The sequence below is a fragment of the Grammomys surdaster genome, unplaced genomic scaffold (assembly GCF_004785775.1).
Source record: "Grammomys surdaster isolate TR1022 unplaced genomic scaffold, NIH_TR_1.0 129, whole genome shotgun sequence".
Taxonomy (NCBI): domain Eukaryota; kingdom Metazoa; phylum Chordata; class Mammalia; order Rodentia; family Muridae; genus Grammomys; species Grammomys surdaster.
The window spans coordinates 12554665-12580697 of NW_021604587.1; the positions used below are offsets into that span (position 1 = coordinate 12554665).

The 26033-nt window shown below is 40.2% G+C and overlaps 1 protein-coding gene across 2 annotated transcripts in view; it reads right to left on the bottom strand.

Annotated features, from left to right (window-relative positions):
- Window positions 1–26033, bottom strand: part of Plcb4 (phospholipase C beta 4) — a 361998-nt gene that overhangs the window by 198914 nt on the left and 137051 nt on the right. For both annotated transcript variants that reach the window (XM_028754855.1, XM_028754872.1), the window contains exon 3: window positions 12403–12460. The gene's annotated coding sequence lies outside the window, so the exon portion shown is untranslated. The remainder of the gene's footprint in view (window positions 1–12402; window positions 12461–26033) is intronic.

A 26033-nucleotide genomic window follows, 5' to 3' on the forward strand; every position in this document is an offset into this window, starting at 1 on the left:
AATTTTCTCTAGGTCAGTATTATTATGCTTAATATTAAGCTATTAAGAAGATGAAATCTGAGAGTCATTTCTGGAAATTCAAAATAATGCTAAACAGATACATTTTATTCATTTTAAGTAGACTATAATTTGGCTAAGAAGTAAACCAAAATATGTTTTCCATTTTAGCACCACCAGATTTTGACAATATAATCACTGTCTCTTGCACTCTGAGGGCATAAGTGACATCTGGGAATTAACAAACTCTTTGATGCTCAAAGAAAAGACATTGTTCATACTAAGTTACACGAATCCTTGACAGCAAGTAAGCACAAGACAAGCCAATTTTCCTCTCAGATTGTTCTTTTAAACAACTAGAGAGCAAACAGTCCAATCTAAATTTTCAGGTTATAAGCAGAGCAGATAGTCCACACAACTAAAGACAGTCTTTCTTTTTTCCTATTCCTTCCTCCTTTTTTAATACAGTAAGAATTTTAATTTTAGAATGAGATTTTATCAAAAAAGTTGGAAAACTTTCCACATTATATGTGTGGTATATATATTTATATATGTATATATCACACATGATGTATATGTTAATATATGTGATATAATATCATGCATTTCATATAAAACATATATATCACATTTATATAACATATTCATTTTTAAAATTACCTGCTGCCATACCCACATAATGTTTTCTCTCAATCTCATGTTACAGAAGTTCCCTTTTCTTTTCCTGTCCTTATCCACACTGTCTCATGTAGAGCTTGCTCCACACAAAAACAATCAGCTACTTTGAACACTGCTGTCTCCCAGACTCAGATTTGTTTGATAGAAATACATAATCTATGAACAACAACCTGACCCTGATAACTAAACACTGCATCAAATGTGGAAAATGACTTATTAACTTTACCAGCTGCCACACCATGGTGGCAGAATGCCTTACAGACAGAAAGCACTTCTGACACCTCTGTTAAAGAATTCTCCAAATGTGGTTTTAATGGAAAAGATGCTGCCTAAATGATGGGCCAAGTCTGCAGTGTGATCAGCCCGAATGATTTTCTTGGGTATTCTTGATTGCTGTTTCTAACACTGCATACTTAATGAAGGAAAGATCCAGCTTAAAAGAGGCTTCTAGAAATCTTCAGTATTTATCCTTTTCCACCTCAAATCCCCTTTATTGATCCTGGACACTTTGCACTGCCTGATATAAAGTCTTGTGAGAAGCCTTAGGTCATTCTTTCTAGATGGACGGACACATCTCTATATACATGTAAATGTGTATTATAGATGCTATACTCAATAAACTGTAGCACCATGACCCAGCAATTACAGCCGTTCATCAGTTTAATCCCTTAACCACCACCTGATTAAGACACACACACACACACATTCACAAAGGGTGGGGAGACTAAGTCATTTAAATGTGTATTTGTGTGTGGAATATGCCTATATAAATTTTCCTGTGTGTGCCCATATGTGTACAAGTGTGGAGGCCAGACCTTAATGACATCAGATGTCTTCCATTACCTTCCACTTTAGTTTTTCAGACATTGAATGGCTGGCCAACAAGCTCCATGGATTCTCTTGTTTCCACAATCCCCAGCTCCAGCTCCAAGTTTACAGGGGTAAGCCTCTATTACCAGCTTTACATGTGTGGTGGGGATCGTAACTAAGGTCCTCATGTTGAACATCAGGCATTCGGCCCACTAAGCCAGCTCCCCAGCTCCCTAGGTGCCTCCTAACTGCATTTCAGCAAGAGGCACAAACATTCCCACTGTCATAATGTCCAGGGGTTATAGCAGTTTCCTTCAGTCTACCAGAAGCAATTGCTCAGCTTCCATTACATGAGGACTTAAAGGAGCATCTGGAAATGCTTAAAGAACAGTTACTGGGTAATTCATGGCTGCAAGTTCTTTCGAAAAGGAAAATCTCACATAGTTCCTGCAATGCTCAAAGGAACAAAGCAGAGGTTAAATATTCTGGAAACAAGTGTGACTCATCCTAGCAATTGATTCCAACAAAACCAGCAGCCTTCTTCCTCGCTGTGTTCCACAAGTCTGACTTCTTCCTGATTTAATGCCTGTACCACAGCTTGGTTTTACAAAACAGAGGGTTTTTCAAATAGCATTTATGTAAGTGAAGATGACAACTGATGTAGCTGGAACATGAACAAGTCACAATAATATCGAGTTGTCATGGCAAAAGGAAAAGGGGCTCTTTTTCTAAAAGGCTCCTAGAACAGAGGCTCTTAGATTTCTAATGTGCAGCTTAAAACCAGCAGGGAGGAGGTAGCTTTGCTTCCAGAAGCACTCACAGAGATTTTGTCAAGGTTTCTAGAGAGCAACCGTAAGCAAGGGGGTCTTTTAGTTTGCAGCACTGGAATAGCCCACGTGTGCCAGGAAAGTGCAGGGCAGCTGTTGCCATTGCCTGGGGTACAAAGCTATAGCTAAGAATCAGCAAAGAACAAAACAATGACAGAAACAGAAGCAAGAACAGGCACAAGGAGCAAAAACTGTACTATAAAAGCATGGAACTGGTAGAGCCACATTTGCAGAGTTCAAAACTACTAAAAAGATACAGTAATCAAAATGGTGTGGTACAGCAAAAGAATAGGAATATAAAATAACAGAATACAATTGAGAAACCCATTGTGGCTACGCCCAGTTAGTTCTTGACAGTGATGCAAAGATCAAAGAAGGTTACTCAACAAAGGCCCTGGGACTCAGCATTCCAAAGCAAATGAATGATGCTGGACTCCTAGTACCTCGTATCCCACCTGGAATGGATCAATGACCTAGATATACCACAACCTACCAGTAAATAACCATTCTATGTAGAAGAAAACAGAGGAGAGCTTATAATAAATTTTCATGAGCTTAAGATTCTTACATGGCAACTGTTCACTAGCAGATCCAGACTATGACAGTGAAGAATCAACGAAAAACAAACCTCAGCTTATAAAAATGAAAAAAAAAACTTTGTTCACCAAAATGATATTTTCAAAATCATGGGAATGCAATTTGCAAAACAAAACAAACATTCTTCCAGTCACATCAGCCAATGATCAAACATCTAGTACCCTTACACCAAACTCAACAACCAAAGGGCAAACTGACCACTTAAAAGTAGACAGGTATGGAAAGGACACTTGTCTAAGAAAGAAACACTTAGACACTTGTCTAAGAAAGAAACACTGTCTAAGTAACAGAAGGAAACAAGTGAAAGGATGAAGAATATGAATAGGCATGTGGGAATAAAGATTAAAAACCAGGGCAGGGGCGCTGGCCTGCCATGCACAAACTCTACAGATCGTGTATGCCTGAAATCCCAGGACACGGGAAGTAAAGACAGAAAGATTAGAACTTCAAGGCCATCGTAAGCTACACAGTGAGTTTGAGGCCAGATGTGATACAAAAAACCCTGCCTTGAAAATGAAAGAAAAGATTACAACCATGATAGGGTGCAGTTTCATACCTCCTTAGATGGCTACACTTTTCAAAAATAAAAGGCAAGCATCTACTGTCAAGGACAGCAACTACATTGGAAAGTTTATGTCTCCTGGCAGAAATGTAAATTAAGTAGGCACTTTGAAAAAGCACTCTATCACCTCAAAGAGTTAAATGTTTACATATAATTTCATCTGTAAGTAAATATTCAAAAAAAAACTAAAAACAGGGACATATCTATATAACAGCCAAAAGATAGAACAGAGCATACCTATCAGCAGATGAATAGACAAATGGTAGCATTCACATCTGATGGACATTTTTGTTTAGATATATATGAAGGAATAAAGTTCAGGTGCTTGTAAGCATATGAATGAAATCTAAATCATTGTGTCTAACAAAAAAGGGTAGGCACAAAAGGTTTCATTTTCATACTACATGGTCCTAGTCGAAGGAAATGTTCAAAGTGGGTAAATTCACATAGAAACAAAGCCAACTGTTTCTCTCTGCTCTGATGACACCTGACTCTCCAGACAAGCCACAAAATATGCAAAAGAAGAAAGCAGCTGATGCTCCAGATGTGGAAGTCCAAGGTCATTGGAAGTTTCTCTTTTGTTTCTATGTGCTTATTTCTATGGTTGCTGGGAAAGGACCAGGACCTAGCAAGTGCTTGATGGCAGGGGTTTTCCTTGGGAGAGATGAAGGTGTTTGAAACTAGGGAGACATGGCAGTTATGTAAAACTGCGAGTTGTTCAGATCGAAAGTTAGTTTTTAGAACGTGAATTTCACCGTACTGAAAAGAAAGCAGAAAGAGGAAAAAATGAGGCAAAGCAGCCCAGGTTTTCCAGACGGAGCAGCAAAGATGAGCCCCATGGAAGGATGTGTCAGTGTTAATGAATGCAGGCGGACACAAGGAGAAGGGGGGAGTGCATGAAAACGAGGTGGACTGGAGACAAACATGGTTCTTATAACTAAGGAGGAGCATCTATGTGTAGCCTAAAGCACAGAAATGCCAGTGTGCAGAGTCCCAGAAGGCAGAGCACCGTCACTGGGACAGAAAGGAGCACCAGGGTGAGGAGAACAGGTACCCCTTGCTCCTTAGGGCCATTTCTTTACAGATGCTTTACTTGAACAGAAGAAAGGGATAGCTACAGAGAAGGACAAAGGGGACGCTCATTAGAAATGAGTCCTGAGCCTATCAGATGGCCTAGTTTTGTATCAATGACCAGAGGGGGTGAAAGAAACGATAAACAGAATGAAGAACTCAGTATTCACTCTACGGCAGGTCCTACATGCACCATCTCACAGCAGTACCACAGAAGATGCTGAAATGAGTGGTACTGTGCACAGGCCAACTGAGGCCCACATTCAGGACTCACATTCTTTTACCAGTTCCTTACAGATTCTCTTCTGGTGACAAGTTTAACATTACTGGTTTCTCAGTAAACTTAATCACACTAGGAAAAGTATGTTTCAGTTCTGGTTTTCCACAGTTTAATAGGAACATGTTCACATGTCCCACTGCAAAAAAACAAACAACAACAAAAAAGTACTGGATTTCTCCAAATTCCAGAGCACTGTTATGAAACACATTAGAGCTTCATAGATTTCCTATTTGCCACATGGCTACTCTGGTCTAGCTAACTGAATCCTTGCTGCAAAGTCACAAGTTCCTTAGAAGGACCAGGAGATCATGTCACACTGTCACAGAGAGCAATTGGAGTTGTCCTCCAACTGAATCTCTCTGCTCTGATGACACCTGACTCTCCACACAAGCCACAAAATATGCAAAGGAAGAAAGCAGCTGAGGTTCCAGGTGTGGAAGTCCAAGGTCATTGGTGGTTCCTCTCCGGGAGAGTTTATTTCAGTCAGCAGTCCTGAGCAAGCTGGCTCCTCCCACCTGAGGACATCATTGAAGGCATCTGCTTTTCTGTTAACTATAGGAAAGCAGGTAAGGGTTTTTCAATGCAACAGTTTCTGCTTGCTTAAGCATTTTCTTGACATGTCCTCCACACAAAGAAAATAAAGGATTAGGAAAGTCTTTGTTGAATTTCATCTGCTTATTTTATTTTATTGGGGTGTGTGTGTGTGTGCGCACACACACACGTACACATGTACTCACTAGAGAGTCAAGCGCATTATACAAGTGTTCAATCACTGAGCATCAGCTCCTATCCTAGGTTTTATTTATTTTTATGGTGCTAAATATGGAAACAAGAGCTTGTACGTGCTAGGCAAGTGCTCTTCTACTGAACTACATTTTGTTAACTTTTCCTCCTATTTTTTAGAAGGTCAAAGACAGGTAACATTTCACCTATTGGTAAATATAGACTTCAGGGTAGAAAATTTTCTGGATATCCAGTTTAAAATGGGCAAGTGTAAAATGGGTAACAGGACAAAGAATTGTTTCTTTGGAATAACAAGCTCTTCCTGGCAAAGTTTCCCTGAAAGGATACACTGAGCAACCACATCCCAGTAACTTCACCAGCATCTCATGAGCATTGGGTGAAAACTGCTTAAGATATCTACCAGCTGTAAGTGCAAGAGCGAAAATTCTACAAGACTTCCCTGGACCCTTCCTGTTTCTTCAGAGCTTGAGAGGAAACTGGAATTTGAATAAATCACAATGTGTACATAGTGTCTTACATGCTTAAGTGAGAGACAGAACAAGCTTAAGCCTGTGCTGCAGTATAAAACTGACATTTTGTTTTCAAATACATCCTTCTATAATTCTGGTTAATGTTTCTCTTCTCCGAGGTTTTATTTTAAAATAAACACATGTTCTTCTCTAAACAGTTCATATACTGTTACAGTGCACAGGTATAGCATGTACCTGCCAACAGAGTCTATGATTAACATTTTAACCTACTAGCTTTAATGAGTATCTAGCCCTTTCATGCATTTCAGAATAATAAGTTCCAGAGCTGAGGGCACTTTACTTAAAGGCTAATACAGTTGGCATTTTAATCATTTCTAGGAGACATAGTGACTTTGCAAAGGTAAGCGGAAGGAGTAAGGGAATGCCCACATTGTACCTAGTGTCAGTCCCTGAAGTGGGAGTGAAGATGACACGTCAGAGGACAAAAAGTCCTGTGAAACTAGAGACACAGAAACTGACACAGTGCTGACCTTGGATCCTGTCAGCAAAAAGTATCATTCGAAGGTCACAGCCTGCTTCTTGCCCTTTTCCCCTCCATCAGTGAGCCTGTGAAAGGTGGACAAGGAGAACCATCAGTTGAACAAGAAGCAGCCTCAGTGAGAAGACAGGGAGAGAAACCCAGCTACTAGCTAAAGTGAAGAATTCTGTCCTCTCAAGAAGACACACATGAGTGATAGATGTATGTCCTTTTGGTAAGAGAACTAAGGAGTGAGAAATTTGCCCTCCCTTTCATTTTGCCACATTTTCATGTATTTTTCCAATTCCTCAACAAATTATGACAAGAGGGAAATGATCTGGGCTGTGTCCACAGCTTGTGAAGACCTCTAAAAGTAGAAGGAAGGGTAATGGAAGGTAAATGGAGGGACAGGGTTGGCCATTTGAGATCCAAACAACTTTAAGTTTTGGTAAGGACCACCTGGCCTAAGTTAATAGGTAACAGAGAAGGAGAGAGCTGCTGTGTGGAACTATGAGTTCTGGAAGAATGTGAGAGCATTCCCAGAACATGATCAAGGTGGTGAGATGTGTACAGCACTGTTTCAAAAGGCCATGAGGCATCAGGTCCAATGCCAAATCATAAAGTGACAGGACCTCTGTCAGCTGGAAAAATCACCTTAGCTGAGTCAAACCGAATTCTACAGTTGCTCATGAACAGACAACCCAAGAGGAAAAAAATATGCTGTGTGACAAGAGAGATTCTTAGCGAGCCCATGGCTGCCCCAGCCTCTTGTACCAATGTCAGCAGCCAAGTATACTGCATGAGGCCCTGGGCACAATCAGGCCCTTCAAAAACTATGGACCATGAAAAAGGAGGTATCAAAGAGTTAGTGATTATTGTTATTCCAAGCCCCCACATTTTGTTATAAAGCAATCAGTAACTGGATCAGAACCCAATAAATTCTGAATTGTGGTGATATCTTAATGTATGACCTAAAAAGCTCCTTGGGATTTGGTCATTCCTTAGCTTTCCTGCATTCGAATGAACACTGCTATTAAACGTGTCTACCTACAAGTATGAAAATTCTTCTAGAACCTCCCACCTACCTAAACCACAAACATATGTTTTCAGTCCCAAAATACTGTTAGTATTTTATTAGGATTATTAAATGCAACTCACATTCTAACAAAAATTAATCCTAGAATATTGCCACTCCTGAAGATACCTGCAAAATCCAGTTTTGTACCTCCAGCTCTTGCCTGTCAAGCTCTCAAACAGCTCTCAAACACTCTGGTTCAGCTCGCTCCAGCTGGACAGCAGCATTGCCTGACTCTTACTGAATGAGGTTCCAAGCTGGGAGAGTCCCCAGCATTGGCAAACAGTTTTATTAAAAGTAGTAAAGCCTTTTACTAGAGGTTTCTATACCACTGTGAAGCTGTACTGTGCATACTGGTCCACTAAAGCCAAATGTTACTTTCTGAACTCTTAAAATATCACTATTCTGAGCTGAGATTTGTTATTAAAACAAAAAAAAAGTAGGGTTGGGAAGATGGCTCAATTGATAAAGTACTCGCTTTGCCAACTCAAGGATCTGAGTTCAACCCCTAGAGCCTACATAAAAATGTGGCACCGGTGGAATACATTTGGAATCCCCATCACTAGGTAGGCCAAGACAGGTGGAGCAAACAGTAGGTTCAGTGAGAGACCTTGTCTCTCAGAAAACATGGATAGCAGCATACCTAGGTTGTCCTCTGGGCTGTACATGGATATATATAAAAGTTTAAGTGTACTTGTATAAAAGTTCAGGTGTGTATGAAAACACACCCACACTCACCCACCCACCCACACACACACATGATGTACAGTTGATTTTATACTGATTAAATGTCAAATGATAATAATTTGGATATGTTAGGCTAAATGTATCATTCATCTTAATTTAACCTACCATGTCAGTCATTCCAGCAGTCAGCTTTGGCTGCTATGCTCGGTTTCTTTTCCTTACCGAGACTAGAAAATTAAGCATTTTATATTGGCATGCATAGCTCACCTGGGCAGTACTGATCTCAGAGCTCAGGTGGACAAAAATAATCTTCTGTGTCATTTTAAAACTGAAGATGCCCCGGGAAAGGTATGTGGTTCTTTAAAACGTTTGTGAAAACGTTTTCAAAGGATGGATAAAAGAGATAAGAACAAGAGATAATTAAGTCAGGCTGGGGAGGTTGGCTTAGTGATAGAATGATGGCGGGAGTGAAGGTGGGGGAGGAGGTGGTGGTGGAGGTGGTGCTGGTGGTGGTAGAGGTGGAGGAGGTGGTGGTGGAGGTGGTAGAGGTGGAGGAGGTGGAGGTGGTAGAGGTGGAGGAGGAGGTGGTGGAGGTGGTAGAGGTAGAGGAGGTGGAGGTGGTAGAGGTGGAGGTGGAGGTGGTGGTGGAGGTGGTGGTAATATGAAACTGGAACTTATTTCTGGAAAGAATGGTTTTCAATCATAAACCCATGTGGCATCTTTATCTCTTTTTTCATAGCACTGAAGTCACTACTCATGGCAATTATGATCTAAGGAATTTGAAATATTAAATTTTCCTAATTCTGATTGCTGCTAGCTGAAAATTATCCATGTGTCTTTCAACACTGCAATCATTTAAGGACTTAGGGATTTGAAGGGATAGTATTCTACCTTCTTAAGGGAAGAAAATGAACTTCATATAATTTCTGAAAGTGATTAACTTTCACTGGGAAAGAATGGAAGAGATGAAGAACATGATTAAAACTTTGTAAGTGGAGTCTTCTTCCACCATGGGAGCACCGTCCCTTGCAGTGGCAGACAGTGGGAGTGTTGGCTACAGCCAAAGGCTGATGGGGAAGGGAGACACCCAGCTCAGTGCCTCTAATGAAGAAGCATCTCCTAAGCACTGATTGGGCTGAGGAGCTCAGAGCCCCTACCCTACTTCCCTATCTGGCTGGACAGGCGTCTCACTCTGCCTCCACTCAACAGTGTCCACTGAGCAACCTGATTAACAAGCCATTCCTTTAGAAATATTCAAGTTCCCTATGTTGTTGTTGTGATTTGTTTTTGACCTAGGGTCTTGCCATTTATCACAGGCTGGCCTTGAACTCTTGCTACAGCATCCCCCTTCTCCTACCACAGCATCCCATGTTCATGTGCCACCACATCCAGCCTCAGCTTAAGAACCCTGACATGAATACTGTGCTCTGAAAATATGAAACCATGACTGTTCCTGCTTTGCCATGAATCACAGCAGCTTTAAAGTGCAAGAGTTTGGAATAACGCAGCTCTACCATCTAATAAGCAACCAGATTTTGCTCCTGGAGAACATTTGCATTACAATATAGGTTAAAATAGATAAAGAAAAAAAAAGACGAAGATGCCAATAGCCAAGGTAACATATGTGGGTTTCCAATTCTGAAAGAAGTCAGGACAGAATAGAAAAGTTCAATAAGGAAAGAGGGAGGGAGAAGAAAAAGAGGGAGAAGTGGAGGAGACAGAGATATTGGTGAGCCACTTACAATACATTAGGAGCTATATATGCAATTCATATTTAATGAAAACAACTTAAAATAAATCAGAAAGAAATAATGTACTCCAAACATTAGGTTTTTTTTAAGAGCCATATTTCAGTGATTTTCTGAACTAAAATCCCACAGGAAAGAAGTTTACCAAAGTTTACTTTCTTTTTTCCAAATTTGAAAATCATCTTTGGTTTGGTTAGACATGAATGTTTAACAACATAAAAATGAGGACAAATTGCTTTGAAAATAATCATTGTGTTCACTGTGTAATTTTTTTAATACATATGAGATTTTTGTCTACATGTTTGTCTGTGTACCACTTGTATGCCTGGTCCCTACAGTGGTCAGAAGTGGGCTTCAGTTTCCCTGGAACTGAAGTTACAGACAGCTGTGAGTTGCATTGAGATTGCTGGGAATTGTACTCAGGATCCTCAGAATGAGCAGCCAGCATTTGTAACCACTGGGCAATCTCTCCAAGCCCAAACTGTATCCATTTTTAATTTTTAAAATGTATTGACTAACACTAGCAATAAGCTAAGTTCAATGTAGCATAAATAAGCACAATTTTAAACTTACCACCACAAGAACTAAAATGCTCAGTGCATTGTGGACGTAAAAGAGACTAAGAAACATCTGGACTAGTGTGCTGCCTGAAACACTCACTTGTTGAAACCATAGAACCTAAAGCAAAATCCCCAAACAAACCCAGCAATGCCCAGATTCTAGGTCCTAGATGCTTTCTCCTATATATTATACAAAGAATTGGATTTCATTCCATATTTTTAAAGGAATCATAATTCATAGGATCTAACTACTGAATGGTGCTTAAGTGACACCAAATGCTTTTATTTTTAGGAGCTCCTTGGGGTGTTGGGGGGTAGGATATAAAAGAACTCTCTTTAGACATGAGGGCAAGAGTAACACAAAGATATCAGACAGCAACCAGGTAGCCAAATCCAATCAGGCATTACAAAGATGGGGAAGGAAGAAGCCCCACAGGATGCCAATTGTTCTAAATAAGGCTTAAGGTCACCAAGTCTCTCTCATCAAATGCAAGGGCTTATACCATGTACCACAAAAGCATTTCACCTTGAATTTAGAATATGTAACAAAGCCCTCCTACATTCTAGTGCTGCTGTGACTCTAGACACTAGTATCTATATTTATGAAACACAGATGACTTCACCAATACAATATATTATAAAGCTAATAAAAAATGACTCATTTGTGGATAATGTAACTATGGGATAATGTAAGGAAGTATGGGAAAAGTGGACAATCCAGAAGGATATAATGAAAACAGGGTAGAAAGCAAATGATGCATCTATCTACACTGATTCAAAGACTCTAAAATTATTTAACATCCTTATCTGGACAGTGCCTATGAAGACAAGCTTATGAGTCACCCTTCTGTGGGTGGTAAAATATAGTACACTGGACTAAAAATAGATAGGAACATAAAATAATAAATCTACTTTCTTGATCTTCTGATATCATTAAAGACGGGCCATTTGGAGGTGGGTTGGGTTGTGCAATTCTTCCTTGCCCTCACAGAGAGGCCGGAAGACAATCAGCCAGGGTCAGTGTCAGGAGATAATGATGCACTTGGTATGGGGTGCAGTGTCTTGAAGTGAGTGATATGAGAAGCCCTGTACTCAGAGCGCAGCTATCATTAGGAGCATGGAAGTTGCTGGTCCCTGGGAATCACTGACAAATGGCTTCTTGCCTCTTAAAGAAAGAAAGGGCAGACAGTGCAATCTTGTAAGAGCAATTAGAAAACAGCAATTTGATGAAGTGATCAGAAGGAGATAGTCTCTCATCTTTGGCTGGGATCCGATGCTACCTTAAAGCACTGACTCGTGTGCATTAGGAAGTAAAGCAAACCGGCCATAGAGAGATAGTTCTTATTGTTTGAGCACTTTATGAAGGATTTATGGGAAAGTTAGACAGGTATGGAAGGAATTGCCTGGTGTCACTCCAGAAGTCAATTGCCTCAAAATAAAGGTTTCTCATGGATGGGCAGAGCCGTGATTTCTCATGAAGGTAGGAATCTGCTAAACAAAACCTGTACCAGTCTTAAACCATTACAAAGCTTATTTCTCAGAGACACCAAATTCTCTCTAAGGCCGAGCAGCACTGCCACAATCAGCAAGAACACAATGAGTGAGAGGCTAGTGGCTGGGCAAGTCAACAGCAGAACTAGTGAGATGACAACCAGAAAACCCTAGGGATTCTGCTTGCCTTTCCACCACACCTGGGAAAACAGTTATGTACCACTTTTAACAGACCCTGCATGTAGATTCTTCCCCAGGGGTTACAAGGCACTGGTACTAGGTACTCACCAGGCAGCTGGGAACAGCAGCAAGGGATGTCTACTTGATCAAACCCTATGCACAGTCCCTGCAAAGAAAAAAAAACAGGAGCAGACAAGCAAAAGTCAGTGTGAAGTCCTTTCAGAGTTCTTGTGTATAAAGCATTCATTGATTTCAGAATCCAAATCTAATATGTATCTCTTAAGGCACATCAGGAGGCAGGAGAATGTTTTAAATTACTAATGACACTAGATTTAGACAATAAAGGTTACAAACCATCAAACTAGAGACATTTACTGCTACATGCTACACAGTTTACACATGCTCTACAACAGGGCTATTTCCCACCAAACACTTAACTTAGTAATTAAGTAGCAGTTGAACAGCAAGGCTATCTAAGATCTTCAGAAATAATTGGACAGTCTTTTCTTGTTAATAGGAAAATGATCTTGGATGACCTGTAACTTTAAGAACTCTTTTAAATGTCCTTAAATGAACTGTCACTTGAAGAAATATTTCCAGGGAGTAAAATGTTGAACAGAACATATTCACAACCAAATTGTATTAGCAGATTTACAGTGAACTGCAACTATAAGCAAAGAAATGTTTTTCTCTTGTGTTTCCATATTTTCTTTAATAATAGGCTGTTTGCATCAAACCTGGGTTTGGTATTCAAGTTTTGGTTCGGCTAAGTTTAATATTAAGTCCTTTCCAATTCATGGAAAAAATGTTCCAGGAGGTATCAGAAGTACATGGGAGTAAGAGGAAACCCACTGGAAAATGGAGAGCAGGTAGAGATATGAAGACAGGTGATCAAGAACTGGAAAAATGGCGTCTCTGATAGTTTGAATTTGATATCCTGACCATCCTCTTCTGTGGCAGGAAGGGACATCCACAAGGACTGTTTCAGGAAATAAAAAGCAGCAAATATGAATCTAGAGGGACAACTATGTATATAAATTCACAGGCTACAGGATTCATTTCAGGAAAGTGAGGCAGTGGAGCACACCTGTGACCCTGCTGTATTGAGATGAACTTCCACTGGTCCGTGTGCAAATACCTGGAGGTGAATATTATCTGAAGCTGTGACAGGACTCTAAACTTGAAACAGTGGAATGGAAGGGAAAATAAAGAAAAGAGAAGGAGAAAAAAGACAGAAGAATGTGGGCCTTTAGTTTAAAAATCTAATATTTAGCTACTATATGTTATATTTACCAGACGATATACCACTTTCAAAGATGAAATTAAGACAAAATATGAAATCCATCCAAAACTATACACAGAAACATTTCATTTGAATAGAATGTACAAAATTCAAGAATTCATTGATTTAGTGATGTTCACTAGAAGCCAGACGAAGCATCAATCTAATTGTGATTGTGCTGGCTAGTTTTATGTCAACTTGAATCCAGTCAAAAAACAGAAATTATTTGGGGAGAGAGAAAAACTCAACTGAGAAAATACCTCCACCAGACCAGCCCCTGGGGAAAACCTGTGGTGCAGTTTCTTGACTGATGGGTGATGTGGAAGAAGCCAGCTCACTGCGAGCTGTGCCATCCTGGGCAGGTAGGTGGTACTGTGTGCTCTGAGAAAGCAGTCTGAGCAGGGCATGCACAGCAACATGAGCCATACTCTTCCATTTGCTCTGCAACAGTTCTTCCCCCAGGCTTCCTGCCTTGAGTTCCTCCACAACTCTGATGAACTGTAGAGTAGAAGTGTAACAAAATACACACGTTCCTCCCCCAAGGTGCATATAATCATGATGCTTCCTTACGCAATGGGAACCCTAACTAAAACAAAGATCAAGAATCCACACATAAACTCTGAAATGATGTGCTATGACTGCTCCTGTTTTGTAACAGTAAAAAGAGATGTTCAGGTATCCCGCAGATGCCAAGCTCTAAAGAACACTGAAGGTGCTGAATCATAGGTACCCTGACCAGGGCTAATTATGATGGTGCTACATCCCTAACCAGGGCTTATTATGCTATATCCCTCATGGAACGTGATGTATTTTTTAGATTACATTTGTTTCTCATGTCTATGAACATGAGACTGCAGCTGACAGGAAGATGAGGGTTATGTGTACTGAAAACCATCATCAACATCCCTTCCACTTAGCACAGGCCCTGGCACTTAATAGAAGTTCATAAAAATACAGTTGAATGGAAGAAATGATTATGTGGTCCACCCAGAGCTAAGACGTTAAAGTTCTTAACTCTTGTGCGTGTTGGAGACATGAAACAAGTCTAAGTCCTAAGAAGCACATGGAATATTTGTCCTGCCATATCTATCATTTTGTAACCAAAGGATTTCAGACTACACATGTATTTTTCCCATCTTTTCTCTGTTTCCCCTACGCCAAAGCATGGGGCTGCAACACATGGAGAAACCAGTGTCAGCACACCTTACATGTCCAGCACATCACAGACCTGATATTCCATACCGGCAAATCAGGACGATGTTGTCTTCTTCGGGTGAGGAGCCTACCTGCCAGCTTTTGTATGTAGATGTTAAAATCTGGGCACTGAAGGGCTAAATGTGGTCTCTAGGAAAGGAAGTGCCCTTAATGTGATGGAAACCCGGGGAAGGGATATCAGGAGTATCTGTCTACCTTCTCTCTGGGCTTCAACCTTTCAAAAATGAAATCTGTTTTCCCGCTACGTAAAGGGGAATTTAATGGTTAAATAAAATGCTCAAATCCCCATATTGTACTAATTCTAGTGAAACAAAACCTGCTGTACACCAGTCACTCAATGAGAAGAGACAATTGACTCAACAAATGCCATAGGAACAAGCAGAATCCTGGGCAAAGCAAGGAAGCTGGCTCACTACTTCACACAACATGACACACATGAAGTCTACAGCCACAAAACTACAGCACCCTCCTACTGTTTACCTCCAACCTGGATCCTTCTGCCTAAGCCCCCTTCATCATGGAAGCCTGGCGTTAGGGATCTCTAAACGTATGCCTCTTCAGCAAGGTTCATGAATTTGAAAGGCAAGGCCTCTACCTTCCCACTCTGCCTATCCTGTTGGCACCGTGCAGCAAATGCCTACCCAGAGAGCTCTCTAGGATTCCATCTGTCCCTCCGTAAGGCTAAAACTGCCCGTCTGAGAAAACATTCTAAATGCAGCAAAGAAGTGTAATGGCCTCTTCGTCTGCCATTGGCCATGGATAACCACACTGAAGTACAAGCCTGGGGATTCTCCACAGGAGCTGCGGGACGTATTTTAGGGATGTGTTTCCTTTGAAACTTGAAATGATGGTAATAGCTTTGTAATTAGCAACATAGAGTGTTTTGCCAGGCTCCCTTGATGTATTCACACTCTATGGCTTCTTAACAAATTGCCATAAATGCAATGACTTAAAAGACATTTATGAGCTCCTGTTGTGGTCAATCAAAAGTTGATACACCATTACAGGGCTATGTGTTTGATGTCTTACAAAGTTGAAATCTAGGTTTCTTCCTTTCTAGAGGTGTTGACCAAAAATCTGTACACACACCTCTGGCTCTGTGTGTGTGTGGGAGGGGGGTGGGAGGGAGAGGGAGGGGGAGGTGGAGGGGGATGGGGAGAGAGAGGGAGAGGGAGAAGGAGGGGGAGGGGGAAAGGGAGAGGGAGGGAGAGGGAGAGAGAAAATATGGGGGTTAGAATTATGCCATTGCACCTAGTTCCTCTCATACATCTGCCATCTGTGCACCTCAAGCTATGATAGAAATGATGTCACAAGAAAAGCTAACTAGATGTCTTAGTTAGGCTCATTATTGCTATTATGAAACACCATGGCAAAAAAGCAACTTGAGGGGAGGTGGGTATTTTACCACCATTACACATAACAGTTGATCATTAAAATAAAATTTAAAAAAAGAAGAAAGAAAAAGCAATGAGAGCAAAAACTCACACAGGGCAGGAACCTGGAGGCAGGAGCTGATGCAGAGGCCATGGAGGGATGCTGCTTACTGCCTTGCTCACCATGGTTTGCTCAGCCTGCTCTCTTATAGAACCCAGGACCACTAGCCCAAGAATAGGGCCACCCACTACAGCATGGATCCTTCCCTACTGGTCACAGATACACTACTCAAAGTTGAAGCCAGAGGTAAAATCTTCCCATGCCTTTCCCCTGTGATCCCAACCCAAAGAATGCACAGGCTGCACCAAGTTCGAAATGGATATATGACACTGCTCTCCTTATGTCTTAAGTATTAAGTAACCAGATGCCAAGAAAACTGACACTCTTCAAGAGAAGCATGTGGATACATACAGAGACTGAAAGAAAAAGAACATGAATAAGCAAAGAAAAGAAAGCAACTGTATGTGTGCAGAAGGGGTACATTTGTTTTGTTAATGTAGACAAATAACAAAATGGACTTAATTTTTTTTTAACTAAAGAATATTATAGACCAATTTAACTACTTTGTCATTCAACTAAGTTGGTTACTGGAAATTATAAAAATATTTAAATGTTTTACATATCCATTAACCCTTAGCATGCTAAAATTTTAAATATATATTTACTTTATATGTATGTGTGTGAGAGTATATATATGTGTGTGTGTGTATGTATATATACATATATACATACATGTGTATATATATGTATCAGGTATCTTGACACTGGAATTACAGACAGTTGTGAGCTGACAAGTAGGGCCTGAGAACTGAACCTAGGTCCTCTGTAAGTATAGCAATAGCTTTTTAGCATTGAAACACCTTTCCCAATTTTGTTCCATACAAATCCTCTTCTATTATGCTCAGGATGAATTGATAAATTGTGAACAAATGGGAAGACAGCAAAACCTAGTCCTAGAGGAAAGGTGGAAAAGGCCACTAGTTCTTTTACCATTACAGAGAAAATCATGAACCTTCTCACTATGAAGAGAAAGAATGCCCCCAGTTCAGTACTCTCAAATTATTTTCCATTAATCAGACCCAGCCCCAGTGAGGATAGCATGGCTGCTGAAACCCAGATACTGCAGGAGCCCAGATGCCACAGACCCCATGGAATCCCAATAGGCTCAGAGGCTTAAAGCTGGTAGTACCCAGTCATGGCAGGAGCTGTGAAGGGAAGCACAACATTGAACCAGAGCATCTACATTCAAACTGGATGTGCTAAAGGTGACTCATCCTTCCCCCTCCAGATATGCTAGGTAAATCTGTGTGTCAGATAGCATGTACTCAGACAGTAACCAAGGACCATTAGGACCCAGAGGCCCTCTGCATACAGTAGTAAGAGCTAGAACTCTACCTTGGTTGGGTATCTTAATTTTCTACTATTCAATTTCAGTTCCTATCTTATTAGCTATTAGCAGAAATCATAGAAACACTAATTTATTTTGTCAGAGAAACTTCTTTTTCATCTGATGTAATGTGATATTACTTTTTGGGGGCTTTTGTTTTTACAAGGTCTCAAGCTATGTCATTTGACTTAAAATGCCATTCAAAGCAGCTACAACATTCATATATGTCTGAGATGACATATAAATGAAACATTTTTGGCTTCCTGTGATCCTCAGTGAACCCCATAGAAGATTCCAGCAGGCTCTCAGTGTCAGAAGCTGGATGCTTGCCAACACAGGTAATTATTCTCTGCCTACCTAATTTCCCCAGGCAATTTTAATTGAAAACGGTATTATCTTTTATCCGTTACTGCATTCTAATCTGCTCTGAAGCGTCCCTGTGTCCTGCTTCTTGCCTCCACCATAAGCTCACTGAGCTGATCTCTTTTTGAAGCTTAAGTTGAAAAAAAGTTTCTTAAGTTCTCAAGGGGGAAAAAATCTAAGATATATGTGAGCCATTTAATTAGTCTCAAACTATTCTGTTGAATACCACTGGCAGATGGTATGAAGTATCTTTTCCTGCTGTCTAACCTTATGAAGTTTCTTTTGTGGACAGAAATCTAAAGCTTTTCTTACTGAAACACACGCACACGCACACACACACACACACACACACACACACTCACTCACTCCTACCTCCTACAGGTTGAAAAAGAGAATGGGAAGGACACAGGTATGATCTTACTCTCCTTTATGTTAAGTCTCTATTCATTTCCAAATAACCTGCTTAACAATTAGCAAAACTAAAACATACCACAAATGATGGAACATCATTGGAAAGGCAATAGAAATACGCGTTTTTGGTGACTTCCAATCACAATACTCTGAAACTAATGCTGTCCAACAGACACGGGGAAAACCACAAACGAATGCATCAAATGCATGTCCCATGTGCAAAGTCAAGCTTTCCAACATCACCATTACAAATACACAAAGAAGACAGACTACTACTCAAGGTTAAAACAAAGAACTGTTGACTGACAAGCAGGACGGAGTTAAGGGAGTGCTATAAGAGAAGCTAACCACAAAAAGATACACATTACATAATCCCATATGTATGACACACTTGGAGTGATTATCCAGATGGAGCGCATATCAGTAATTCTTCTTGAGACAGAGATGGGGAAGGGACATGGTTATTAATCCTAGGAAATAATCGCACAGGAAACCTACACAATGGCAGCCCTCAGGATTCTGTCTGTGGTGGTGCCCCATGGATCTGCATAGGTAATTAAGCTATAATGTATACACATGTAACGTTATGAAACCGGATAAGTTCAATCGGTTATATCAGTTCACAATGGTGCTGCTGTTATGTGTGGATTTACCAATGGGGAAAACTAGAAAAGACTAGGAAGACAGGATAAAAGCAGAGGCAAAAGCTCTGTGATGAAGCACTTGCTTTGTAAAGGTCAAAGTTACTCTACCATGTAAGCATCAGCTGCCCAAGGGTAGATACTTCTGGAAATGCTAGAGGCTATTGTTTACGGGAGATAGCAAAGCTACATGTTTTTGCTCCTCTAAATAAGTTTGACCCAACTGCACTGGATGTGCTTGACCACATGAAGGCTGAAGGTTCATAGGCAGGAGATATGCCAGAATAGATGTTTACCCCTAACTGATTGGAAATACAGTGACCTTGTAGGTTTGCCTTTTTAAGTCTCTGCACAATGTGTCACTATTTTCTGGGATCCTAGGAATTGACCTGGCCAGAGTCTATCATCCTGGCCAGTATTTAATTAAAGCTTGCTTTCAATTTTGACTAAAAAAAAATGGCCCAAGTGGTCTTTTTCTCACATTTTTCAGGTTTAACAGCTTACCATGACCAAGCCCGAGGATCAAACTCCAGCAATGCAAAACAACAAAGGTTAAATAAAGTAAGTTTAATTTCTAGAAAATATTTTATTTAACATACTAACTTCCAAATATTGTCATATAATTAATGCACATGTAACTGATGCAAAAACGAAGAAAGTTTGTTGTTTTTCTTGGATTCCAAGGCATTGGGGTCTACTGTGGACTTTACATGGCCATCTCTCAATTCAAGTTAACTACCTTTGGAGTAGTCAAATGTTCACATGTGACTTGGCTTCCAGGACTGAGCAGCATAGCACCCATTCCTCAAATCTCTTCAGTAGTACATCATCTGCACTGTGACACATCTTTCTTTCTGGAAGTCTTTTGCAAAAACGATTCATAAATGAAAGTCTTAGATACTGGATAGTCATCAGAAAATACGATGCTGCCTACAGAGAATAGCACTAGTAACATCAACTTCAATCTGTCCTGGATTGTAGTTTCAATGCTGCATTTGTTTTGTTTGGAAACTGATTTGTAGTCTCTCTAGCAACAACACACAAGTAGAGTTGCAGGAACTATGGTATGTTAGCTGTGCTCAAGCACTAAGGTTTTTAACCCTCTGGGCCTCTGATTCATTCTGTCAGGCCTTCTGCCTTACTCTCCCATTTCTCTCTGGTGACTGAGGCAGGAATCCCTAACACAAGAGAGCCTTGTGTATTTGCTGTGTCAGCCTTGGAACTGACACCGTCATGAGGGAAAAAAAACAAGTGATGGAGTATATGATAGAAGCTCTGAAAAATATATAGAATTAGGCCAAACCTCCTGGGAGCTGAGAAGCGAAACAGGAAGCAACCAGGTCTGAGCAGAAGCTGCAGGGCTCAATCTCAGAAGAGGAGACTTCTCACCATCCACCCCACCCTCCCACCTTGCAAGCAAAAATAAAGAGAGAAAACACTATTCCAAAACAGAGCCTGGGGGAGTAGAAAGAGAATGGGTTTGGGAGTGAGAATGAGCTATCTTTGAGAATGCAAGTCAATTAACCTCCCCTGAACCTAGTTTCTATGTTTGCGAAGCAGCAAAATTATCTACCAAGCTCACTGTTGTAAAGTGAAATGGGATTGTACACAAGGCAGGCCTATCACAAGCCTGACGACTCAAGTAGCTGTTCAGTTATGGTCCTTCCACACTCCTTTACTTCTGCTGTCAAATCACTAAGAGAATAGAGAAAACAATCCGTGCAAATTAAACAAAGAATAGGAACATGGGAAACGCAAGGGCCTATTGCTCCAGAAAAATGCCAGAGAAACAAAAACATGTTTCATTTCAATGTGTTATAATCCCCTGTAACATGCTGCTGGGTAAGTGGATTTCATGATCAATCTGTTTGCAGATTCTTGAGAGAGGTGTAGAGAGAAAGCACATGAGACACATGAAACTCGTGATCCAATGATCTAGAAACAGAAGAACACAAAATCATGACCTGAAGAAGCTCTACTTACATAATCTTCACAAGCATAAAATGTCATCTTCCATCTTGAAAAACACAACAAACAAACAAACAAACAAAACAAAGGGACAGCTTGCCAGAGCTTTTGAGGGCCTGAAGCGCTCCAGGTATTTAAATTTGGACTGGTATATGATTTATTTTTACTTTGCTTTGCTTTTTTGCCACACACAACTCCTCAACCATCTGTTCTATGAGAAAGTACACCAAAAGCAGGCCCACGTGATCCCAATGATAATTTGTTTTTACTGACGCACTTGACTACTGTAAACTCCTCAAAGCCAAGAACACCGATACTAGTACAAGACCACCAAAACAGGTAGCACACTGAAAATGGTGTTCAAACCCATAGGTAGGCAGCAGCTGGCTCTCACTGTTTCCCATCCACTATGATTGGTGTTAGTAGGAATTTAGGCAGCTGGTTTATGAATGGTTCAAATGAATAAAGGGCCTGGTCTTTATCAGCATCGCCTCTGCTGATATAGGCTGGTCATCTAGAGTAGCACTTCAGATGATATGAGCCAGCTTCTAGGAAAGCATGAGAGGAGTTCCATACTCTTTGTAGCCAGAGCTGCTGCTACTGACATCAGGCAAGCAGCCTGAGAAGCTACAAGTAATACATGAAGCAAGACAAGGTCACGATAGGAAACCACAGCAACCAAAGTCAAATGAAATGGAGAAGTAAGTACTTAGATGTTCTCACCCTCCAGGGACGTTCAGGGCTCACCAAAGTATGGATTCTGAAGCATAGATAGTTTTAGTGATAACGACCATTAATTAAATAGAATAATTATCCTTGGGCACACACATGACAAAATTCATTCTTTCTAGTATAGTTTTGCAGGTTTTGTAAAATACATTAACTTATATAACGCCAATCATGTCACAAAACAATTCCCCTGCTGTCCAAACAACCCCATGCTTCTCCTTTGTGTCACCCCACCACATTTTCCCACAGGACCATTTCCTGCTTTCTCTTCTTAGATGTAAATCCTCTGAGACCAATGCAGGGTTCTTTACCCAGTATAATGCATTGTATAACTTACCTAAGATAATATATGTACCGATAGATGGTTCTTTTCCTTTGCAAAGCACCTAACTCATTGTATTAGAAACCACAGTTTGTTTTTCATTTCTTCATACAAAGGGTGCTTCTACTTTCTAATGCTCATAAAAAGAACTAATATAAATATGAGTGAAAGGCTGGGATTAAACAGCCATTTCCTAAATACCTATAAATGGCTCTTCTGAATTAACATGTCTTTGTGTTTAACCATGAGAAACTACTAGTCTTGCAAAGTATTATTCTGAATCCCCATTAATAATGTGTTCTATATCATCACCCACTGAATACTGTGTGGGATGTACACTTCCCTCTTATTTTAGTAGTATTATATATAAAGGATCAGAGATGTCTTGATGGGTAAAGTCTTGCTGCACAACCATGAGGCTCTGAGTTCAGATCTTAGGCAGCCATATGAAAGTTAGGTGTGGTGGCATGTGAACCCCATTCCTAGGAGGAGAGAAAAAAGTGGATCCTCAAAGCTTGCTAGCTAAACACCCAGTGAATTTCACATGTGGTATAGGCCCGAAGACCCACTAAGACAAAGCTAGTTTCTCCTAGCCAAAAGAACAATCCTGCGTCTGGTTAGAAAACTAACATTGCAGGTGGGCTGGCCAGGCATAGATTCACTTACCACCATGTTAAAGAGACGGAAGGAATAATTATCCCTTTAATGAAAGGATGTATTCCTTTTCTTTCACAGAGAACTCACCTCTGTGCAGTTGCTACATACAGAACTGGGCATGTCTGGGTAGCTGCCAAGATTTACTGTTTTCCTATCCTGTGGCTTTTCTTTAAATGCTAAAAAAAAAAATGTTCTCAAGCTTCCTTCTAAGCCCATTCTTAGGTATTAAAACACTGAATAAGGACCTCAATTCCCTAGTAGCATGGAGCATGCCACGTGGGCTCCAAAAAATGCTGGTAATGAGGTACAGTGAGAGATACTGTCTCAGAAACATCGGGGGGGGGTTGATAAAAGAAGTCACCCAATGTCTGGCCTCCCCCCATGAACATGTGAGTGCACACATGGGCTCACACATGCACATACATGTGAGCACATAAACCATGCAGACATACACACAGAAAACAAATGCATGATATCTCAATATGGTGTAAAAAGTGAGAATCATGGCAATCTCGATTCAATTCATTTCACAGTGTTGAATTTTTAAATCAGTAACATAATCTCCCTGTTTTGGGGATTTAAAAAAAGGCCTGAGTAAATCTACACAGCTAAAATACAAAGATGACCTGGTACTAGGAAAAAAATTCCTCCTAAAACTTTCCATATATATACAAATAATACTCAAATACCTACAAATAATAATCACAAAACTTCAAAATAAATACTATGAAATCTAATATAGTCAAACTCATTAGTATAATAAATCAATAGTTATATAACTATATATAGTACATACATGTAAGGTAGTTTTCCAAGTACACTAATCACTTAAACTTAACTCAAAATACTATCTTGTATTTTATAAAACCAAGATTCAAAATCATTACAGCCAGCCACAGCATATTTACAAAACTTAATGATTTGATTACAACGTAGCTATTCCACGGACATTTCCAATTTTCAGTTTCTAGGTTTGATTCACCACCACTTTATGGTGACAGTGACTTGTTTTCTGCCACTAGGATTATTCTATAAAGTCCTTATCTACTCCTGTAGATGGAACAGGAAATTAAATGTCTTTCCATGAAAAACAGCTATTTAATTCAGCCGACAAATATTTGTTGTGCTTCTAACAAGCTAGAGGGGTGGCTGGTGGCTGCTACTCTAAGTAACGGCCTCCAGAATGGTGTTGCTGACAATATGACATCTAAGCAAAAACCAGAGTGAAGGACAGGGATGCCTTTCATGAGAATCTGGAAAGAGCTCCAGAAGACAGTTCATCAGGTGTAAGGGCCCTGAGGGCAGTATGTGTGTTGCAATAGTGAACAGATCCACAAAGGAAGATAGAAAAGCAGAAAGATTCAAGCCATTTCATGACACTGGCTCTATTGGTTAAACAGGAAGCCACACATGCTTTCCACCGTACAGTTACATGATTTGACCTAAGGTTTAAAAGGCTGTTTGCTGCAGCTTGAGAATTACTGCAGTACAGCCATCGGCCAGCCCCTATGAGAGCCCAGAAGATTCGAAAGTGGCTTTGTCAGCAGTGGCTATGGCTATCTGAAAAGCTGTAGGTTCACTTCATCATGTGTAGGAACACAGACTCAGGACTTCCTGGACTGAATGTGGGATGTAAGGAGCAGAAACTACTTCAGAGCTGAAAAGTAGAAACAAAAAGCTGAAAGAGCACGATCCACTTAGTGTGAAAAGCAGTAAACACCTTAAGGTGCATCTTTAAGGAGCTGGAATCCAGAGGCTAGCACAAGGAGAGGCAGCTGATCTTTGCAGAATAAAAAAGGGAGGTAAGAAGCTAGACCACCACTTTTAATAACTAACTCTTAGAACATTTTCTGTATCACTGAGGAAGGGGGATCTGAATAAAGATCAAAATCAGAATGTCATTTCTCCTCTTCTGCCCTTAATGACTTCCATGTGCTGCTGCTCCCTATGGGCTGCTGTAGGCTGAGCTTGACCGGAGTCACCTGGATGAATGGGTTAACAACTAACATCGGACAAACAGCATAATTGAAATGTAAATAGATGAAGATCACTGCAGCCAAGACCATGAACCACCATACAGGAATAGATAAGACACAAAAGAAGTAAGTTATAATTTCAAAAGTTTTATACCCTGTATGAATTGTTTGAAGGAACCAAACTGGGGAAGAGATACACTTCAGAATACAAATTTTTATTCTTTTCTCTCAGAAAGTTAAGGAGACTGTCAAGATTAAAACCATTCTTTGTGGGGCCAGAGAGATGTCTACGTGATTCTGGATGTGCGTTCATTGCCACCACCCATATCAGGCAGCTCACCTGACTCTAACTCAAAGAATCTGACAGCTCTGGCTTCCATGGGCACCTACACTCATGTGCACACACCCACACACAAATAATTGAAAAAATAAAATTGTTAATAGTTTAAAAAACATTTCTATGAAGCTAATCTAGTGCTGTAAGGTAGTAAATAATCATTGTAAAGGAATTTGGATTATTTTGAAGGGCAAGAAAAACCGTAATTATCAATGGAACTGAATAACATCTATTCATTATTTTAATTTTTCTATACAGTGTCTTTGGCCATATAATCTTTCCTCCCTCAATTCTTCCCAGATGCCCTCCCACCCAATCAACTTAATGTTCTTTCTCTTAAAAAGAACAACAAAAGCATACACACACACACACACACACTGACTAGAGTCTTGTTTATGCTGGCCAGTTAATAAAATCAAAACAAAAAACACAGGTGGTTGGTTACTTTCATAACATATGTGTCACTATTGCATAAGAGGGATGACCTCTGGGTCCTTGTTATCTGATATCCAGATAAGTTAGTACCCTGTTAATGTAGTTCTTAGGGCCACATTAGAGATGTGACATTAAACAAATGTATTTGGAATCAAATATCTAAAATACTGTCCTTTAGGCTTATCCTCAAATCTACCTTTCACCATGTTTCTACACACTTAACAGTACTACGAAAGTGCTTGGTGAATGAATGAATGAGTGAATGAATTTTCCTACTATTAATGGGCTAGAGCACAGTAGAAAGGTAAGGACATATATTTTCATATTCTACTTTTCTCAAAACAAGCCCAATATAATTCCCTGTTTATAATTCTGGTGTGTATTAAAGTAAAACTTAAAGCATAAAAAAGAGCAAAGTTCTGAGTATTTTGGGATGTTTTAACAACATTAAAAGATGTTATCATTCAGCAGCATGAATCCAAAGTCCACTACATCTTCCTATCTCACCCTCTACCAAGAGAACAGACCTACTATATCTAAGGTACCCGTACCCAGAAACCCATAAAGCACATGGTTGCTCCA